This window comes from Melanerpes formicivorus, unplaced genomic scaffold (assembly GCF_026170545.1).
Source record: "Melanerpes formicivorus ecotype bairdi unplaced genomic scaffold, bMelFor1.0.p_v2 SCAF_42, whole genome shotgun sequence".
In the NCBI taxonomy this organism is placed as follows: Eukaryota; Metazoa; Chordata; class Aves; order Piciformes; family Picidae; genus Melanerpes; species Melanerpes formicivorus.
The window spans coordinates 3,607,659-3,628,842 of record NW_027142394.1 but is presented as its reverse complement, the minus strand read 5'-3'; the positions used below and the strand labels follow the sequence as shown (position 1 = coordinate 3,628,842).

At 42.5% G+C, this 21,184-nt stretch overlaps 1 protein-coding gene across 1 annotated transcript in view; it reads left to right on the top strand.

Moving 5' to 3' along the window:
• Positions 1–21,184, top strand: part of CCDC178 (coiled-coil domain containing 178) — a 135,808-nt gene that overhangs the window by 99,044 nt on the left and 15,580 nt on the right.

The following is a 21,184-nucleotide window of genomic DNA, read 5'->3' as shown; positions in this document are numbered from 1 at the left end:
GTGCAAACCATTTAACCAGAGGCATAAACACCATGTCTTGTGATGCTATTGGTAGGTCTATATATGGCTTTTAAGCTACACCATGGTATTTTTGTGCTTGCCTTAGTTATGTTAAGAAGTTAAGTTAAGAAGGCTCCGAGGTGACCTAATTGTGGCTTTCCAGTATCTGAAGGGGGCCTACAGGAAGGCTGGGGAAGGACTTCTCAGGATCTCAGGGAGTGATAGGACTAGGGGGAATGGAATGAAGCTGGAGGTGGGGAGATTCAGGCTAGATGTGAGGAGGAGGTTCTTCACCATGAGAGTGGTGAAACCCTGGAATGGGTTGTCCAGGGAGGTGGTTGGGGCGCCATCCCTGGAGGTGTTTAAGCCCAGGCTGGATGAGGCTCTGGCCAGCTTGATCTAGTGTGGGGTGTCCCTGCCCATGGCAGGGGGGTTGGAACTAGATGATCCTTGTGGTCCCTTCCAACCCTGACTGATACTATGATACTATGTTGCACTGAGCACTCCTTACACAACAAAAGAATGCACTGCAACTGACAGCAGCTGACACTGGGTAAGCTCCTCATGAGGCAAAGCCCTTTGAGAACTTGAGTTTTGCAGGTGCTTTTAGATTTGTTGTTGTTTTCACATTCATCAATCTGTTGATGTTGTTCCTAAGTAAAAAAAAAAAAAAATACTCTGTTGAATGATCAGAGGTTACTGATATTGGGGCAGGAATGAGAATCTTTCTAGCAACCAGCACCAGAACAAGAGGACACAGTCTCAAGCTGCACCAGGGGAAGTTTAGGCTGGAGGTGAGGAGAAAGTTCTTCCCAGAGAGAGTTGTTAGCCATTGGAATGTGGTGCCCAGGGAGGTGGTGGAGTCACCATCCCTGGAGGTGTTCAAGAGGGGATTGGACGTGACACTTGGTGCCATGGTCTGGTCATGAGGTGTGTGGTGGCAGGTTGGACTTGATCTTTGAGGTCTCTTCCAACCTCAGTGATACTGTGTGAGACTGTGATTTCTAGAAGTTTGATTTAGATTTTTTTTAAGACTTTGGGGAAAGAATTAAGGGTGAAGTTTTTTTACCATGAGGAATAGCTAGCTGAGCATTGCACTGGACTATGGTGATGGGGAGGTTCAGAAAAAAAATGTTCCCCATTCAAGCTATGCAACATTGCAATAAGCTCCCATGGGGGGTGGTGGATTCCCCTACACTAGGCTGTGCCATCTCATTTAAACTATACTCTTACCCTGAAAGGTTGGACTAGATGATCCTTGAGGTCCCTTCCAACCTGGTATTCTACAAATCTATTGATACAAGCATTTTTAAAACAACTGTTTATTCAACAAGAACTTAGTCTACTGGAATAGCAATCAAGTTCTATATGTATGCTGATTTAGCTCTTTAAAGGTAGCCTGGCTGCCTCCCCAGTGCTTTGATACTATCAGGTTTTGTATACAGCCAGCAATGTCAGATTAAGCAAGGCAGCCATACACTTCTAGGTGTTCTGAAGCACTCAGAGTGTGTACAGGTCACTCATGCACTGGGAAGGCAGTGATAGCCTTTGTATCAGAGAGCAGATCTGAGACACTCAGGTAGAATGCAGATAGTCAGCTTCCATTCATGTTAACATTTTAGCATTCACTGAGGGGTCTGACATTACTTTCTGCCATTTGGAAGATTCTAAAGCCACCAGATACTTCAAATTGCAGTTTTTCTTTTATGGGGAGGAAAAAGAAGGCTTTAGGATAATTGATTTCTCCTTACTGCCATGTGGAACATCCTACCAAAAAAAGAGATTATCTTGGGTTTCCTTAGTCAGTTTTGTGAAGATATTTTCTTCCCAGAAAGGAGTTGTTGTGAAGAACCACAAAGAACACAAAGAAATAAGTCTGTATCTCCTTGACAAACTGTTTCATCTGTTACACTTCTGCCATCTATCCAGGAACATATAGGAGCATGAAGGAGAGTTAAATATAGTTAATCAGTGTACACAAGGTGCATTATGTTCCCCTTTCCTTGCTCATCCATTTTCTTTTATCTAGATGCAGTGTGATCCAAATATAGGAAACAAGCCATTAAGAGAATCTCTGTGGTACTTGAAAGATCTTTAGCTACTGTGAACCTCCTTGTGAAACCCAGAGTCCTGCAGCCATGATTTCCTTCCAGAATTAAATGAGGAGACACTTCTAGTTCAGAATTACATCTAGAATGCTGCAATTTCCTAAAGTATTGCCCATGGTCATTAAAAGTCCTGTCAGCCACTGAATGGTGACTGACAATCAGTTCAGTGAAGTCCAGCTGCTGCTTGAAGTCTGCTATTGGAACATGCAATCTGGGACACTGGGGCAGCTACCCTGCAAGGATATTTTATTAAATTAACAGTAGTGAATGGTGCATAAAATTGTCACTAAGACAAATTTATTATAGTATGATTTTATTCTCATATTATTCTGTATGGGGTGCTACCCCAACAGAGTTTCCAATTCAGTAGCGTGCCTGAAGCCAGGGGGTTTATCAGCAGTGTGTCAAAGGGTGCCTGGCTCTCATTCATATATAATTTACTCTTATTACATGAGATATTTCTACTTTTCTGCACTAACAGTTGTATATTTTCTAATGAAGGTTTAAATCAACTGGGAACCAGGGTGTGAATAGAGTTCCAGTATATTGTGCCAAGTATGGATTGTTTGTCTTCCTGTTAGTTATGGATTGTGAGTGTATTATTGCTGAAGGAAAAGTTTTTGGGGGTTTTCTATTTCTTTCAAGTGCTTATTTGTAATGTAATATAAATCATAGGAACTTCTCAAGTGTTCAGCATTAATCATATCATTTAGAAAAAGGATCTGAGATTATTCAGAGGAATGTATGAGCCTATATAGCCTGCCTAGGTCAGCTTTGTCCTTTATTTAGCTTGTGACAGTGACTCTGTCACCATTGGAATGTGCTGCCCAGGGAGGTGGAGGAGTCACCATCCCTGGAGGTGTTCAAGAGGGGATTGGACATGGCACCATGTGCCATGGTTTAGCCATGAGGTCTGTGGTGACAGGTTGGACTTGATGGTCTTTGAGATCTCTTCCAACCTTGGTGATTCTGTGATTCTGATAGTATATTGGTGTGTACTATTTACCAGCTGGATCTAGAATCTGAGCTTTGATCTTCAGACCAGTGACACAGTCAGGTGGTAGCTGACTCTTACAGCATAAGTGAACGCTGTTAGTCATGCTCACTGGTATTCCACTTATGAAAAGGTGGGAGACCTCTGTGTCACACTCCTAAGAGGAAAAAGGAGAGTGTTTGAAACTGGGTAGTGTCCTCTGGCACAGGAGGATTCTTTTCTGCACATTTTTGATGAGAAATGCTGCTGGAAATCAGTGGTCACCTTCTTTAAGTGTAAATATTCTAATGTTTTCTTCTGTCTGTATACTATACTTCAGCAGAAATTAATGTTCATAAAGCTGCTATGTAGCTCGGCTAGTCAAACATTAAGCACTGAGGAGTATCCATCAGTTCAACTGTTTTGCTGGAGTGATAAAGGAATATATTCAAGAGAAGGCTATCATACAGCGTTGCTATCAATTTTTATGTAATGAAAGAGATTAAATGAATCCTTGCTAATGCATTATTGATATGTGAAGAACAAGAAGAAACAAATCACACACATTTTCCCACTTAATTATTGTGCTAGACACTCATTGTCATATCATTGACCTATTTGGTCATGCCCAAGTTAATCATGCCTGAACCTTTTCCCAGTGGGAAATAAAGCCTCTCCACTTCCTGTCTTGCAGGAATATCAACTAAAACTCAGTCACATATGCCCATAGTCTGATCACTGCAGCCCACCGTAACCGTCGTCTCCAGCAGCGAAACTGCAGTCTGCAGCATGCCCGTGAGAGCTGGTGTCAGACACCCATCACGTCCTGTGTGCCTTCCTTCAGCTCTGCTCAATCACTTACCACAGCAAATTATACCAACCTCTCTTTGCAACAGTGTTCCACTCCTTCCTGCCTTTTTATTTGTTTGTTTGGGGTTTTTTTGGGGGTGGTGGTTGTTGTTTGCAGGGAACTGTTTTGTCACACTGAAATAGAGTTTATGTGCAGTGACAGCCTAATAAGCCAGCAACTTTAGTCGCTTATTAAAGTCAAGCATGTGTCTTTGTTTCATGTTGCTAATGATGTGGAACCGTGGAGGCCCGAGTACATTTCGTCTGGACGGTGTGGGAGCGAATGCTGAGAGCTCATTACTTGGCTCCCCATTGGAATCCTGCAGGCTTCTGCTCATTGAGGAGACTGTGGGGGCTTTGACAGAATTATTATACTGAATATTTTTAGACTCATTAACTATATCACCAAAGCAAAACATCTCTTCCTTAGATGCAAATGGCTGCAGCTACTGTGGCTTTGCTTTAGTTATTGCAGAAAAAAGGATGAAGCTTGAAAACAACTTAGGGAAAGGATTTTCATGCCCGAATGTTTGAATTTGTAACTTAGGCTGGGAATGTGTAAGCTTTTTTTTGACCATATTTAAGCCACTCATGTCTAAGTGCCACTTAAAAATGCATATATTCAGTTGCATGTGGTAAGTGGTGCCCAGTCTTTTAAATCTAGAAAGTGCCATTGAAGTACACAGCGGAATAGGAGCTTTTTGAACTCCCCCTTCCTAATTTCGGAGCAAAAAAGCTTTAAATCTTAAAAAGCTCATCTTAAAGTAATTATAGATGCTTGAGTTAAGCCTTCAAAGGTAAAGAAATTCAGAGTTAAGGCTAAAAATTCTGACTTTCCTTTAACCTAAGTGCTGGAACCTATGTACTGTGCAGTATGAAAAATCACACACTTCTCCAGGCCTAACCAGACAGAGTGATTTAGGGATGGAGAGTGAGACAAAATTTTTTAGCCTAAGTCTGAATTTCCTTGCTGTGATGAGTTTAAGCTGGTTCTTAATGTTACTTTATTGTAGCTTTTTGAGGTTTAATTGAGACTTAAGATGTACTTGAAGAAAAATATGAATACCTTAAAATTAATTCTTCAGAGCAAAGGACAGAAAATTGTATTTATGGCTCCATTTGTTGGAGGAGTGAGGTTGGCTGTGAACTGTACATTATTTCACCTTCTATGAAATTGTATTTTGATTTCTTGATGGAGACCTTCTCTGTATGTTGTGTACAACCTTGGCTGTCTGTAAACTATGAGCTTGAGTAATTGCCCAGACCTATGAACACTTAAAAAAGCTAAATACAAACGTTCTTTGGTTTTTTTCCTTCTCCTAAAGTGTGCCAACTTTCATTAGGATTTTATTCTCTAGAATTAGTGTAGGTGGAAAGAAAAAAACCCAACAAATATTTTGATTCCTTGGAAGAGAGATGTTGCTTTTATTTGTGGTTCATTTCCTGCTGTAGTACGCTCTGACAATGGTGACACTGTCTTTATACATCAAGAAGTTCTTCTTTCTGTGACTGCCAAGGGACTCTGGAGGGAATACTTTGTATCTGAAACATGTTTCCCGTTGGGATTTCACCATTAGAATAACAGTTCTGATCAGCAGCCCATTAGAATTACACTTTTTTTTTCCTGAAGCTATGAAAAGGAATAGTTAAAAAGCTGACAGATAAGAAAGTAAAACTGAAATGAGGTTAAATTTTGTGGACAGGTTGCCCCTCAAGCAGTAATTCATCAATAAGGTTGAGAGGAGTTTTAACTTAAGAGTTTTAGCTTAAGCTCTTTGGGTAAGTGAAGCCTCCAAGTGGCATCACCCAGGCAGAGTGGGTGCAGCTTTCCTTTTGAGATCATGCAGTTCCTGTTCTTGCCAGTTTGTGGCACAACATTATTTGATTTAGGTGTTGGGCAAAGCCAACCCAAACTCAAGTGCCGTGTGCTAGCTACCTAAACCTTTGTGGTTTAGTACCTAGATAAAAGTATTCCAATATTCACCAGGCTGTGGTGGTGTCCCTCTCTTAAAGGCACAGCCTAAAACGGTCACACAGGCAAACTCAGTCAGACAGGATTCTAAATGTGGGTCCCAGTAAGGAAGCCAAGTCTAAATCCAATGACCATGGCTCTTCATTAAGTAATATGAACAGCTTTTCCTTTAAGCTGCAGATGACTTTTCAGATTCAAATGTAAATACTCTGTCAGGAAAAGTCTCACCTGCAGAACCAGTTCACAGTTGTGATTTCAGATGTTTTGCAGTAAAAATAGCCTGGAGCCAACACACCTGTCTAGATGTGTAGATGATCCACGGGAAATAAAACAGACTTCAGCTGTTGGCATGCAAATGTGATTGTTTCATTTCCTACATACAGGATTATCATCAGATTAGTAGATGTAATAGTCCTATAAGCAGATGTTCACTATCACTTATAGTATTTACAACTTGATATTATTCCAACATTAAAATCACTGTACAACCCCACTCACATCCATCATTTTACCTATTTTAATGACTGTGAAGCTGTCCCCTTTTGATTCTGTGGGGTTTTGTCCTCTGGCCCTCAGCAGGGGACTTTCAGCCTTACTTGGTGGTTAATACTATGCACTGCTGTATTTCAGCTTTGTGTGTTTGAAAACATGTGAATCACCACAGAAGGACAACAAAGCTGGTGAGAGGTCTGGAGCACAAGCCTTTTGAGGAGAGGCTGAGGGAGCTGGGGTTGCTTAAGAGGGAGAAGAGGAGGCTCAGGGGAGACCTTAATGCTGTCTACAACTACCTGAAGGGAGGTTGTAGGCAGGTGGGAGTTAGTCTCTTCTCCCAGACAACCAGTGGCAGAAAAAAAGGATGGTCTCCAGCTGCACCAGGGGAGGTTTAGGCTGGAGGTGAGGAGATAGTTCTTCATAGAAAGAGTGATTGGCCATTGGAATGTGCTGCCCAGGAAGGTGGTGGAGACACCATCACTGGAGGTGTTTAAGAAGAGACTGGATGGGGTGCTTGGTGCCATGGTTTAGTTCATTAGATGGTATTGGATGATAGGTTGGACTCGATCTTGAAGGTCTTTTCCAACCTGGTTAATTCTATTCTATTGTTAATCAGTATTAAAGTGAGGGTATGTATAATATGCCATGAGATGTGGCATGAGGACATATAGAGTGTGTGAGGATACAAAGCTCTCTAGGAGCAGTCCTTGGAGTGAGCTATATGTAGGCTTTGCCTGCATGACAGTGGTTGGGTTAGTCTGAAAACCAAAGAGTGAACCAATGGTGCTGATGATCAGGTGTCTAGTGGTAGAGTTTGCTTCATAGTCCTCCTTTATTTTGCAGCGTTGACACATCCTTATAGCATGGATAAAACTCCTCTCACTCCACTATTATTTCACAGTTTCAGGCTACTTAATACATAAGTTTTTACTCTCTCTTAGGGAACAGAGGCAATATGAGATTAAGACATTGTAGAATCAGACTGAATATTTGTGGGATGGAGACTGGCCATGGTGGGAAAAGGACACAGGGATAAGGATAGACAAACAGTACTCTGGGAGGGGAAAAAAAATTAAACAAAAAAAGAGTGGTCCAAGGAGATAGTGGAGTTCTCCAGTAAGTTTGAGTCAACCTATGGAGAAATGGAACGAGCTTTATTACAGCCATTTTCTTTTTGGAGGCTGAGAAGGAATTAAAGGTTCCTAAATCTCAGCTGCCATTTGCTCAACAACATGGATGAAACTCTTTGGGGTAGAGTTTAACCCCTTTTTAGCTCTGCCTCACAGGAAATGCTGTTACAGAGTGCTGAAATAGTCTCTCCCAGGAATGTTCACATTGCGAATCCACCCAGTGCTTTGAAAAAGATAGGCACAAGACTCTAAACCATATCATAATACATAGGGTCTTAAATTAACATGGCAGAGCAACTGTATGTCTGGGGTTTCCTAACTTCTGAACACCCTTTTATTATCCTGTTAAGGTAATTGTGTGTGATTATAAAGGCATTAACTAGATTCCTTTTTGCATCTTTCATTTATCTGGTAATCAGGAGCATAATACTGAATCTCTCTGTGTAATTGTGACTGTTGGGAATGTTGGAAACTGAGATAGGAGGAACCTGCTGACTAACTCATGGTCACCAAAGTCCCTGACTCAGGCCATTAATGGTTTAAATGCATCCTCATTAAAATATTTTTAACTAAAGATATCTTTTCCATCCTGTTTATCACTGCTGTCAGTTCTTATCTAGGAAAACCGTCATTTGAAAGGCTTTATACAGGCTGCATTTCAAAGGAGGATTAAAAAGTCCAAAGTTCTTGACAAACACAGTGAAAATGAGTCTGAAGCTTACATGCTAGTAATGACTGCCTTGTTTTCATACATGCTTGAATTTTCATCAGTTCTGGAGAATTTGTCATGAGTTAGGAAAGGATGGCTGTGCAAGTCCTAATCCTTACTAGGAAGAAAAGTGAGCATAGCCACCAGTTTGAAGGTGACGTCCATTACATGCAAACATCTTGGGAAGCAGTGTTCAACAAGTTTCATCTGCTCTCTCAATTGTAATTCTTTCTAACTTTACATTTGCCTTGCAAATATAACACCTGATCAATAAGGGCTGTGACTGCTACATGTGAAACCTTTTTGAACAAATAATGTCTAAGGTGATTTTGTTTGAGAAACATAATGTAACTAAATGGTGGTAATAAATAGGTGAAAATCTGCCAGCAACATTAATGAAACAAAAGATGAAGTGCCTGTGCCACATCTTGGGTTTAATTAATTTCTAATTGCTAGATACTCAGTTTTCAGTGCAAACCTGCTTAGAGTTGGAAAGAAATACTCCTTGCTAGGCTGGAGTCTGGGACTCCAGCACTGTTCCTCCAGACACCTCACCTGAGGTCTGGGTAGCCTGACTGCACTGTTGTGGCCCCTCTGGCAGAGACTGTGGTCCCAGCTTTGTGGTGGGGACTCTGGTAGCTTACAGCCGAGCCAGATACTTGACACCTGGAGGTCCTGAGGTGTTCCCCAAAATCTGGGGCACAAGTCCTGAGTCCTTGTGCCCTTGGGGCCAAGCATGTCAGTGTTTTAAAGTGTGCAATTTCAGGGCAGTCAACCTTGTCAGTGTTAATGGGCTCCCTGTTGTGGTGCTGAGGGATAAGGTATGGATCTATCTGGGCTACAGCCTGGCCTCCTAGGACTTCCAGTTTCCTTGCTGCAATGTAGAAATGAAAAATCCTAGGGCCCATTGCAGTTATTGAGCAAATTTGACTTCAAGTGCTGTTAATTTCACTAGCACTGTTGCTTTGTTTTGTACTTTTCTCATTAATTGAAAAGATGGTTGTCAGCTTTGCCTCTCTTCACCATTGACTTCCCTATTTGCCTCTCCCCCTCTTCCTGAGAGCACAGTGTGAAATACAAGATTCAGCTGTGGTTGCTTCAGGCTTTGGCCATGCTCTGGAGCAAGGGCACACCCATCTTTGGTTTCTGGGACCCCCTTTAACCTTCACATTCCCTTCCTAATTTCATCCTGCCTATGATGGTTTTTTTTGTTGATTATTAATTCAATCCTCACTATTTATGAAGAGCATGTGTGCAGCTGAATCTTTCCAAGACACTTCTGAATGTAGGGCATGAAGGTGACATCTAGCCTGCAAAATAAAAGAGGGTTAGGGACCTGGCTTGATCAGCTCCATAGTCCTCTGTACTGTGTATATATGGTACCATATACTGTTCAGGCTTGTGTTAGCTAGGACTAGACAAGACTTAATGTGAGTTGAGGAGTATTGATCTATGGTGTTCTATAGTTCTAAGCAAGGAACATGGGTGGGACAGCACCTGCTTTAGTTCCCTCCACACAATACAGTATTCCACCATTATCCCAAGAGGTTTAGCCACATCCAAAGGTGTGCAGTGCTACTCTTTGTTTCATCTTCAGAGGCTGAAGCATAGCCTTCACATTAATTGAGCCATTAACCACTCCTCCCCCTAAAAAATATTTGGTTTGCACAAGAGTGAGAAGTGGTAGTGGACTGCATAGTGTGGACAAAGCCAGCCTGTGCCACTCAGCTTTACGGCCACAGGATGGTTCCTAGCTCTGTTTATTTAACGATACAAAAGTAGCCCCAGGGGTTGAGAAACAATGTGCATCTCTAAGATGCAGTCAGCCATCAGCACAGAGGTAACATCTGGCAAGAAGTTATGCACATCTTAATTGGCCAGCTGTTCTTCTGATTGATTCATTGCCTTCCAGGAAGCACACTTACCTCTCCCTGCTCAAGTTGGCCCTGCAGAACATCCAGCCCCTGGGCTGCTGCTGCTGGCTGAGTGGTGCATTGTGCAAACCCATGTGGGAGATCCTGGCTGGTTTAGCTCAGCTGAAGGCTGCGTCATTCCTGAAGTGGTTGACTGAAAGTCAGGTTTCTGTCCTGGCCATAGGGATGGTGGTGGGGATTCAAACAAACATCCAGGAGCACGTGCAAGTGTGGAGGTGCCTGTGCTACTGCAGTGCATGATCATGCTGCACAAAGCCTAGGAATGGGCTGGTGGCTAACACCTCTGGTAGAAGTGACTGCCAGGTGCCAACAGCCTAGAAACACAAAGGAAATTGCAGCATTGTCTGGTCACAACAGGCTGGTTCCTGGCCAGAGAGCAAGATGGGCTTGATTTATGATCCTTGAATTCTCATGAAGTTATAGGGGATAACTGATAAATGCATGGGTCACCCTGAAAAAAAATGTCATTTTTTGAAATTCATTTTGCTGTTCTGCAATAATCAGGAGATGAACATGAATCAGAAGCAACAGCTTAATACAAATGTTTATCATCATAATGTTTGATGTTCCTTAGTCAAGACAGGCAGGGTGCAGTCTGTATTCTGCGGGGTCCACAAGTGAAGTGCATTCTGCTAATTAATCTCAGCGTATTTCAAAGGTAGCAAAGAAAGTGTGAATTCACCTTTCACAAGGATGAGGTTTATCTTAGGCTACACTTAGACTACAGTGTGCTCAGGTGGCTAAGAGAGCCAATGGCAACCTGGCCTGTATCAGGAAGAGTGTGGCCAGCAGGAGCAGGGAACTCATTCTGCCCTGTACTCAGCACTGGTTAGACCACACCTTGAGTCCTGTGTCCAGTTCTGGGCTCCTCAGTTTAGGAAAGATGTTGAGTTGCTGGAAGGTGTCCAGAGAAGGGCAACAAAGCTGGGGAGGGGTCTGGAGCACAGCCCTGTGAGGAGAGGCTGAGGGAGCTGGGGTTGCTTAGCCTGGAGAAGAGGAGGCTCAGGGGAGGCCTTCTTGCTCTCTACAACTACCTGAAGGGAGGTTGTAGCCAGGTGGGGGTTGGTCTCTTCTCCCAGGCAAGCAGCAGCAGAACAAGAGGACGCAGTCTCAAGCTGTGCCAGGGGAGGTTCAGGCTGGATGTTATGAAGAAATTCTTCATAGAGAGAGTGATTGCCCATTGGAATGGGCTGCCTGGCGAGGTGGTGGAGTTGCTGTCACTGGAGGTGTTTAGGAGGAGACTTGACAGGGTGCTTGGTTGCATGGTTTAGTTGATCAGATGGTGTTGGATGATGGGTTGGACGTGATGATCTTGAAGGTCTCTTCTGACTTGTTCTGGTCCTATTCTATTCTATTGGTAAGTAGTGTGGCATCTGCATGTTAATGTCAGATGATTAGTTTTACTTTTAAGATTACAAGCTCATAACAAAAATAAAAATCACTGCTAAATGCCAAAAGAGTCCCAGTCCACTTTGTGAAAAGTATGTTGACAATTGTACTCCAGAAATCCTTTAGGAGGGGACAGAGAATGAGGTACAGTGCTTTATTGTGCAATTTCTCTTTAGAGTAAGCAGCAGAATCTGTAAAAGGACTGATTAGAGATTATGGCTGCTTTAACAGGAGAAATTAATGGCAAGGTCAGGAATTTCATTGGAGCAATGTTGTTTACTTACAAGGTTTGGGCACTTGGGTCTGTGGTGTCTGGCATGTTTCTCTAACAGCCTTGTGCAGATACAAGACATAAGGTGGAGAAACTTGTTGTGTGCTTCCCCAAATGGAAGCTTTGGAGGCCAATTTAAAAAAATAAATAAACACTGTAAACCTTTGGTTTGGGTGAGTGCAATTATCTGCACCTTCTGAAGATATTTCCGTTCATTGCTTCAGTCTCCTGGGGATGAAATAGCAGCGTTTGATTATCAGTGTTACTAAGCCATATAGAAAGAGCCATCTGGATAAGTACAGATACATTTCCCTTATATAGCAGGAGAAACTGGGAAGTATAAAAATCTATGAGGAAAGAATAGCATCAGATGTACTCTGTATCCACTCAGGATCAAACTCTAGGCTACGTTTTCAGGAACCTCATGCAGAAAGCACACTTTTCATTTCCAGATTGGGCTTACAATGAGTAGCCACAACGAGCAGAGAGATACCCTGATCTTACTCTGTTATCTCTTTGCCTTGCTATTTTCCTGACAGCAGTCAAAATCCCACCAATATCTCTTTTCTTTTTAGTTCCTTCATTAACCAATATTTCCCTCTGCATTGGAGTCACCATCAGGAGGAGACTTGATGGGGAGCTTGGCGCCATGGTTTAGTTGATTAGATGGAGTTGGGTGATGGGTTGGATGCGATGATCTTGAAGGTCTCTTCCAACCTGGTTAATTCCATCCCATTCCATCCCATCCCATCCCATCCCATCCCATCCCATCCTCCTTTGGTAGAAGATAGCCCTCTGATTTTCAGCCTTCATTTGTTTTTCAGTGGATCTTGAAAGAGCAGTTTTCCCTTTTTTTTATGTTACTAATCTGTTTCCCCAAGCATTAACAACTGGAATAAAGTCACAAAAAACCCAAAAGTGCATCTTTCCATGTCCACTTGCACAGCAGCTGAGGTTTGGTGTTTGGGTTTTGGGGGTTTTGTTTTCTTTTTGCTTGTCACAAGGCTTTTATTTCATCTTTTAACTGTATCCAGTGTGTTGACAAAAGAGCTTCATTTCAATGAGATATGTAATCTTTACCAGCAGTCTGTGGAGCAGATTTGACAATCAAGAAATATCTCATTACCTAGGAGCTTTGTGTATTGCACAGGTGTAACTTAATACTTGAATAGTAGAAAAAGACAAATATTAACTGGATTTTGCTAATAAATCTGCCACTCTTACAGAGCCCAAATCTGCAGAGTGGTTGTAATTGCCGTTGTTTGAGTTGTAACAATGAATGGAACTGATAAGGCTTATGTCATTTACATAGAATTTAGCATTCACAGAGCACTGTTGAATTAATATGACACACACATTGGACCCTCTGATAGAAGATTAGCATCATAGTATCATAGTATCAGTCAGGGTTGGAAGGGACCACAAGGATCATCAAGTTCCAAGCCCCCTGCCATGGGCAGGGACACCCCACACTAGATCAGGCTGGCCAGAGCCTTATCCAGCCTGGGCTTAAACACCTCCAGGGATGGGGCCTCAACCACCTCCCTGGACAACACATTCCAGGGCTTCACCACTCTCACGGTGAAGAACTTCCTCCTCACATCCAGCCTGAATCTCCCCGCCTCCAGCTTCATTCCATTCCCCCTAGTCCTATCACTACCCGAGATCCTGACAAGTCCCTCCCCAGCCTTCCTGTAGGCCCCCTTCAGATACTGGAAGGCCACAATTTAGGTCACCTTGGAGCCTTCTCTTCTGCAGACTGAACAGCCCCAACTCCTTCAGTCTGTCCTCATAGGAGAGGTGCTCCAGCCCTCTGCTCATCCTCGTGGCCCTTCTCTGGACACGTTCCAGCACCTCCATATCCCTCTTGTAATAGGGGCTTTTCGTCTGAAAAGAGAGGAAGTGTAGCTTTAGAAGTGAGGTATCGGCCTCTGCTCAACACGTAATGGTAAATTGCTTAGGTGTGAAAATCATAGTAGGTTGTTACTGATGGCAGCTACTAGTTGCTAATACTTCTTTGGTTAGTTTCATCTTGGTTTGCTGCATTTTGTAATGATCTGATGTCTCAAGAGAGACTGCTGCAGAATTACAAAATGCTGTTGTGTTGAATCCAGAAGGTCAGGCACTGGAAGGTCAGGTACCAGTTAGATCAGTGTCAGTCAAGAGTTCTATTCACTGAATGTAAAACAGAGTCATGTTTAGATAAAAGTGAAATAATAATTTCTAGAACTGTCAACAGCACAGGATAACTATGCTTTCAGCTGCCTAGCAGTGATCAAGTGTCTAAAGCCTTTTGCAGATCTAGCTGTGGGAACAGTAATGTCAGGAATGCACTCTTCTTCATGGTATGCTCTGGTATCAAGTCTCCCCACACTCCAGATGAATCTGAATTGATAGTCAGCTCTAGAAATTAAAGACTTAAACTGGATGCCCCCCATCACCCCAGAATAAAAGAGCACAACGTTCCCAGGTATCTCTAGAAGGCTGAGTTTAAATGATTTGGTTAATGTGCCAGAGGTACAGTGTGGAAAAGAGATGAAAATAAACCATTCCTGCAGGGTTGCATGCCTTGATGTTAGAGCACACCTTTGTCTTCCATTTTTCTCTGCCTTCTACACAGTATCATCCTGATTCATGCTCAGCATACACTTGCAGGTGTGCATAAGCTTTCCAAGTGTTTTTAGAATTGATGATGTGTTATTTTCCAATGGTACTTACGATGACTATCTCTAGCTGAATCCAGCCTGTGGCTTTAGTAAGAGTTCTGCACAACTTCATCTTCCTTCCTGTGTGATCATGGAGTTAAGTGTGGAAAAGACCAACTGTCAACCCAACACTACTCTAACCGCTAAACCCTGTCCCAAAGTGCCATGTCTATATGTTTTTTTGAACACCTGGGACGATACTATGTTGTAAACGATTTTCCCTGTGGGAGGAAGGAGAGAGATCCTTTTTTCTCTTGATGACCTCCAGAGGTCTTTAGAATAAACCAAGAGGGATTTATTTAGAATAAACCTTTAGAATAAACCAAACCAGGTTGGAAGAGACCTTCAAGATCATTGTGTCCAACCCATCAACCAATCCAACCCACCCAAACAGCTAACCCATGGCACCAAGCACCCCATCAAGTCTCCTCCTGAACACCTCCAATGACTGCGACTCCACCACCTCCTTGGGCAGCCCATTCCAATGGGCAATCACTCTTTCTGTATAGAACTTCTTCCTAACATCCAACCTGAACCTCCCCTGGCGCAGCCTGAGACTGTGTCCTCTTGTTCTGGTACTGGCTGCCTGGGAGAAGAGACCATCATCCACCTGTCTACAACCTCCCTTCAGGTAGTTGTAGAGAGTGATAAGGTCACCCCTGAGTCTCCTCTTCTCCAGGCTGAGCAACCCCAGCTCCCTCAGTCTTTCCTCATAGGGCTTGTATTCCAAACCCCTCACCAACTTAGTTGCTCTTCTCTGGACTCGTTCCAGCATGTCAATATCCTTTGTAAACTGAGGGGCCCAGAACTGGACACAGTCTCTTCCAGCCCCTGACATCCTGTGATCATTGCTGTCTGCCTCGATGTCTTTTGGCTTCTGGATTGCTGTGTATATTGCTGACATCTCAATTGGTTAATGTTAAATAGTTTAGGTTCATAATATTTCATCAAAATATGGTATTGGTGGTGGGCTGAGTCTAGTGAGACTTCTTGGAAATGCTCTGCCCATCTGTTTCTCTCATCTGCCTCAGCTATGTATATCTTTCCAATCTTGCTGCTCTTTAGTCCATTTCTTCTTTCTTTTAATATCCACACATGGTTTTAATCACTTGGCAAGTAGCTCTCTCTACCTACTGTAGATGCAACATCCTCTTCAGTTGCTAGTTCTTTTAAATGTCCCAATTTGTGTTTCCTTGGATTGTTTTCAGTCTGGAATCACTCTTTCTTCAGAGTAGCTGTGTCTCTAAGTCTGTAATCAGAGAAATTTTAATTCCTTGAGCTGTGTGGCTGAATTTGCTTCAGGCTACCTCTGAAGGAAACTTCAGGAAAAGGAAATGTCAATTGATACTTGAAGGAAAACTGATTTTTTTTTTCTGGTAAAATGTTGTTGCATTGGCAATTAATGTTCCGTTGTAATGGTTTATGCTTGGATTTTCTTCTTTGGCATTGCTGCATTCTAGTTGCCCAAGGAAGTTGTGGATGCCCCCTCCCTGGAGCTGGTCACAGCCAGGTTGGACAGGGCCTTGATGACTTGGTCTAGTGGAAGGTGTCCCTGCCCATGGCAGGGGGTTGGAACTAAATGATCTTCAAGGTCTTTTTCAACCTAAAGCATTCTATGCATGTGTGAAGGCCTAGATGGTTAGAATTACACCAGCTTTCATTAACAATTTGGTTTCTTAATCACAAGTTGTCAGCCTTGGAGAAGAGGAGGCTCAGGGGAGACCTTATTGCTGTCTACAACTACCTGAAGGGAGGTTGTAGCCAGGAGGGGGTTGGTCTCTTCTCCCAGGCAACCAGTACCAGAACAAGAGGGCAGAGTCTCAAGCTGTGCCAGGGAAGTTTAGGCTGGAAGTGAAGGAGAAAGTTCTTCACAGAGAGAGTTGTTAGCCATTGGAATGTGCTGCCCAGGGAGGTGGTGGAGTCACCATCCCTGGAGGTGTTCAAGAGGGAATTGGACGTGGCACTTGGTGCCATGGTTTAGTCATGAGGTCTGTGGTGACAGGTTGGACTTGATGATCCTTGAGGTCTCTTCCAACCTTGGTGATTCTGTGATTCTGTGGCTTCACAGTCTGGTCAAAATATACCTCAGGTTTTTGAAATGACTTTTTTTTTTTCTCCAGATTTACCGAGCACTAATAGATGGATGTTTATGCTGACACCTAGATAGGCATGTTGTTGTCAGTGATGAATCTCATCCTGGACCAAAATAACAGATATTATATAGAAAATCAAGTTTCAGTGCTGTATTCCTGATGTACTACGTGACAAATCACTTTGAGGAGCTGGTTTATGTACAGGATAGAGTTACACAGAGACAGGCATTCTTACTTGCTCAGCAAGCCTGGGACATGAGCAGTCTGATCAGCTGTAAGACCAGTGAGAGACTCTCTTTACAGAGAACAGTATTCTTATCAATTTTAGTTAATAAAAATTGAAAACATTCCCTGGTGACTTTCTGGAGTCAATAACTTTCCAAAGCCTTACAGTTTTCATCAGATTATTGTTTATCAAACAGCTGTATCACATGCAAGAGTCCCCTTTGAGAGCCCCCTTTGCATGCTGCAGCTAGTAAAGGAAAGAGCAGTATGATTTTTCTGACAGAATAATGTATTTTTCACAGAATACCTCACCAAAAAAAATGAAAACTGCTTGGGCTATCCAAACAAATGCAGCCTGAGGCAAACAAACACCTGCCATGCACATTTTTAGATCAAATGTTTAAAGTTTGACTAGATTTACAAAAAGAATCCTCTTTTGAGACAAGCAGCACACCAATTCTGCCCATAATGATATTTATTGTCTTTTCTGTGACCCAGAAGCTCACAGTATTGGTGGATGAGGCACCTTTGATGCAAGTGTGTGCTGTAAATGCAGAGTACATTGGTATTACAAATTATGATAATCTGGGAAAGTAAAATGAAATGTTGTTCCTTGAGAGGGATCTGATTCTCTCCTTGCATTCTCAGGTGTGAAACAGGAACAGTGAAATTCTGATCAGTTGAATCTCACTAATTAAAAACAGCAGAGAGGAGAATTAGATTTGTAATCATAACCCCATGTAATGCTAGCATCTAGTCGCTGGCCAGAACTGGTAATTGAGGCAGCCCAAGTAGCATGCTGTTGACTGAGGATCACAGAATGTTAGGGGCTGGAAGGAACCTCAAAAGCTTATCCAGTCCAACACCCCTGCCAGAGCAGGATCACATAGAGCAGGTCACACAGGAACACATCCAGGTAGGTTTTGAATATCTATGAAGTGAACAGCACGCATGATGATGATGAGAGAAAGCATCATGAGTGCTGTCCACTTTGCATTCTTAATGGAGACACATGCCATTTGATGTTTCAGTAGGTAAACACCCCTAGTTTTGGGTCCATTGTCAGATGTCAGAAGCCTGCATTGCTCTGGTCCTATGCAGCTTGAATGTGTAATAAAAGATAAGGAGGTTAAAATGTTGAGTTCCTGTGGACTGCCAGGCAAGAGAGGCAATAAGCCCTTCTGGTCTAAATAAGATACAGTTCCTTCTTTCTGTGTGGGGTTTTCTTTCAATTTGCCTCTTGTTTACTGTGTAGAAAATTCATATATTATGATAGTGTTAATTAACAGGGACCTAGGAACGATACCACTGGAATAATCAATTAGGCTTGAACAGGCCTCAGCTTTAAATAGTGGCATATGCTTTTTATCCCAGTTTGATCCCTCAAAGGAAATTGCAGATTAAGATATTAGGTCATTGCTGCAAACCAGGCATTATTTTAATGAAGTGCCTTGATTTACAATAAAGGTGATGAAAGAATAAGGTACCCCAAATCAGGAGCTTCCAAGTGAAACAGCAATGACAGCTAGATCACACCCTTTTCTTTTGCCAGATTTACTCAGATATTATTGATGATATCAGCACCATATATAAACAAGGAATTAAACAAATAGAGAGCCATATGCTCCCCTCTGCTGTGAAGCACAGAAGGGAGCCACAACACAAACAGAGGAGAGTAACAGTGAAGCCCCACAGTAGCAGTGTGGTGGGGGCAACTCCTTGACAGCATCATTCACAGTATCATAGTATCACCAAGGCTGGAAGAGACCTCAAAGATCATCAAGTCCAACCTGTCACCACAGACCTCATGACTAGACCATGGCACCAAGTGCCACATCCAATTCCCTCTTGAACACCTCCAGGGATGGGGACTCCACCACTTCCCTGGGCAGCACATTCCAATGGCTAACAACTCTCTCAGTGAAGAACTTTCTCCTCACCTCCAGCCTAAACTTCCCCTGGTGCAGTTTGAGACTGTGTCCTCTTGTTCTGGTGCTGGTTATTTATATTGCACTTAATATTGTAAGATTAACAAATATTTGGTTTAGGGTCCATTATACAGGCACAATATAAATATATTTCAGGTACAAGGTGGTTGAGGTGCAGAGACACAATGGTAACAAACTATTGTGGGCTTGTAAATTGCAAGTGTTCATTCAGTTCTTTGAAATGAGAAACACTGCAGGCACTGTTGGACACCAACCATTATAAACTGTCAGTTTCTCAATAAATAGTAATTTTCTAATAGCCAAACCTTAAAATTATTTATTTATTTACTTAGAATAGAATTAACCAGGTTGAAAGTGACCTTTGAGATCGAGTCCAACCTGTCATCCAACACCATATAATCAGCTAAACCATGGCACCAAGCACCCCATCCAGTCTCATCCTAAACACCTCCGACGATGGTGACTCCACCACCCACCCCAGGCAGCCCATTCCAATGGCCAATCTCTCTTTCTATGAAGAACTTCTTCCTAACATCCAGCCTAAACCTCCCCTGGCACAGCTTGAGACTGTGTCCTCTTCTTCTGGTGCTGGTTGCCTGGGAGAAGAGACCAACCCCCACCTGGCTACAACCTCCCTTCAGGTAGTTGTAGACAACAATAAGGTCTCCCCTGAGCCTCTTCTTCTCCAGGCTAAGCAACCCCAGCTCTTCTATTCTATGAAGACAAAAATTTGGATGGCTGTTGAGCTGGACAGCCACTGATGCCTTTCAAATGCTCTCCCAGCCTCCATTTTCCTCATCATGACACCAGATCTTGCAATTATTTTACCTTTTTACCAAACAAAATGATAGTTTTGATAATCCAAAGAGAGTTTTCTGCTCATTTTATTTCTTCAGGGCCAATCAGAATGCTTTTGAAAATATCATCAGCTGGTTTGGTTTGCTTCTCTCTCACCTTCATCATCTTTTTGACTTCCAGATGTTTTGGGGGGGGGGGGGGGGGGAAGATTTCTTAAAATGAGAGGAAAGGAACAGTTGTACTTAGAAATGGTTCTTCAAATTGGAAAACCTTTCCTTATTTGGCTTTGTGATTCAGATTGATATTTTTATGTCTTCCCATTGAGTTCCTCTGTGCTCCCTCACGTTATTTTTAATGTATACTGGCAGGACTCAAGGAGAAAAAAGAAAGCCAACGTGTACAAAGACCTGGTTTAATATTTTCCGGCCTCATTTACAAAGATGCAGAGCACTCGCAGCTTCCACAGAATCTAATGGGACTTGTGGAGACTCAGGATCTCTGAAAATCAGGCCATTAATTTTGAAAATGTGCATTAATTACTCTCTAGGCTGTAATAGCTCACTTGATATTACTACACTCCACATTCTCTTGGAAAAGTGTATTTTTCACCTGGCACACTGCGCCTGCTCCTAAAGAGCAGTCATCTCTTATCATGTAAAAGCTCCTTTATAACTGATCCAATTATTGACCTGTGGCATTGACCTTAATGAAATGTAATATTTCCAAAGGAATGCTACAATCCATTGTGTTCATCTGGTTGACAGGCATAATCTTGAAGGCCTCATGCTAACAATAGCTATGGAATTTAGTGAAGTAATTACCTTGATGAAACACAAGCCCGTGTATTTCCACCAAGCAGGGATTTAGGTGGTTTCATTTCACATATTCTGAATTGTGCCTGGTCTAGAGCATGCAGTTTTAGCACAATTTACCAACACCTACAGTCATTTTCAAAGCCACTCTGTTGGTAGATTTTCAGATCTCGTTAAAACATTTTTCTTCTAGGCTGAGACCTGCCACATTATGTTTTTGAGTTCCAAATACTGACAGATTAAGGAAAAAACCCAACACCAGTCTAAACTGTAGATTGTAACACTAATTCCTGTTAGCAAACAGCAAAAAACCCATCAGGTAAGCACTCCCACTCAGAATAATTGTAGTGAGGAGTATTTGCACTGGATGCAGGGCCTGGGAGAAGTGTTATCTTTTCTATATGTCTGTATAAAAAATCCTTTTCTTAAGTAGTGTCACTCTCAGCTGCTGCATTCACTGCAATTTAGTGCTGTTAGATGCTTTCATGTCATGTGGTTATAGCTGGGTAGATTAATAGGAACTTCTATCTGGAAATTTCTTTCCTGTTATTGTTCTCCCTGAGCAGTTGATGGCTAAGTTAATTCTCTTTAGTTTTGTCATGCACTAAAGCACACATTGCCAAGCTATGATAAGCTTTACACGGGGGGGGGGGGGGGGGGGGGGGGGGGAAGGAAGGAAAAAAAACCATAAACCAAACCCTTGTGTCCATCAAAGTCTTCAACTTGCATTTTAAACTTTAGCCTGACCTGATGTGCTGTTCAAAAAGCTCCAAAA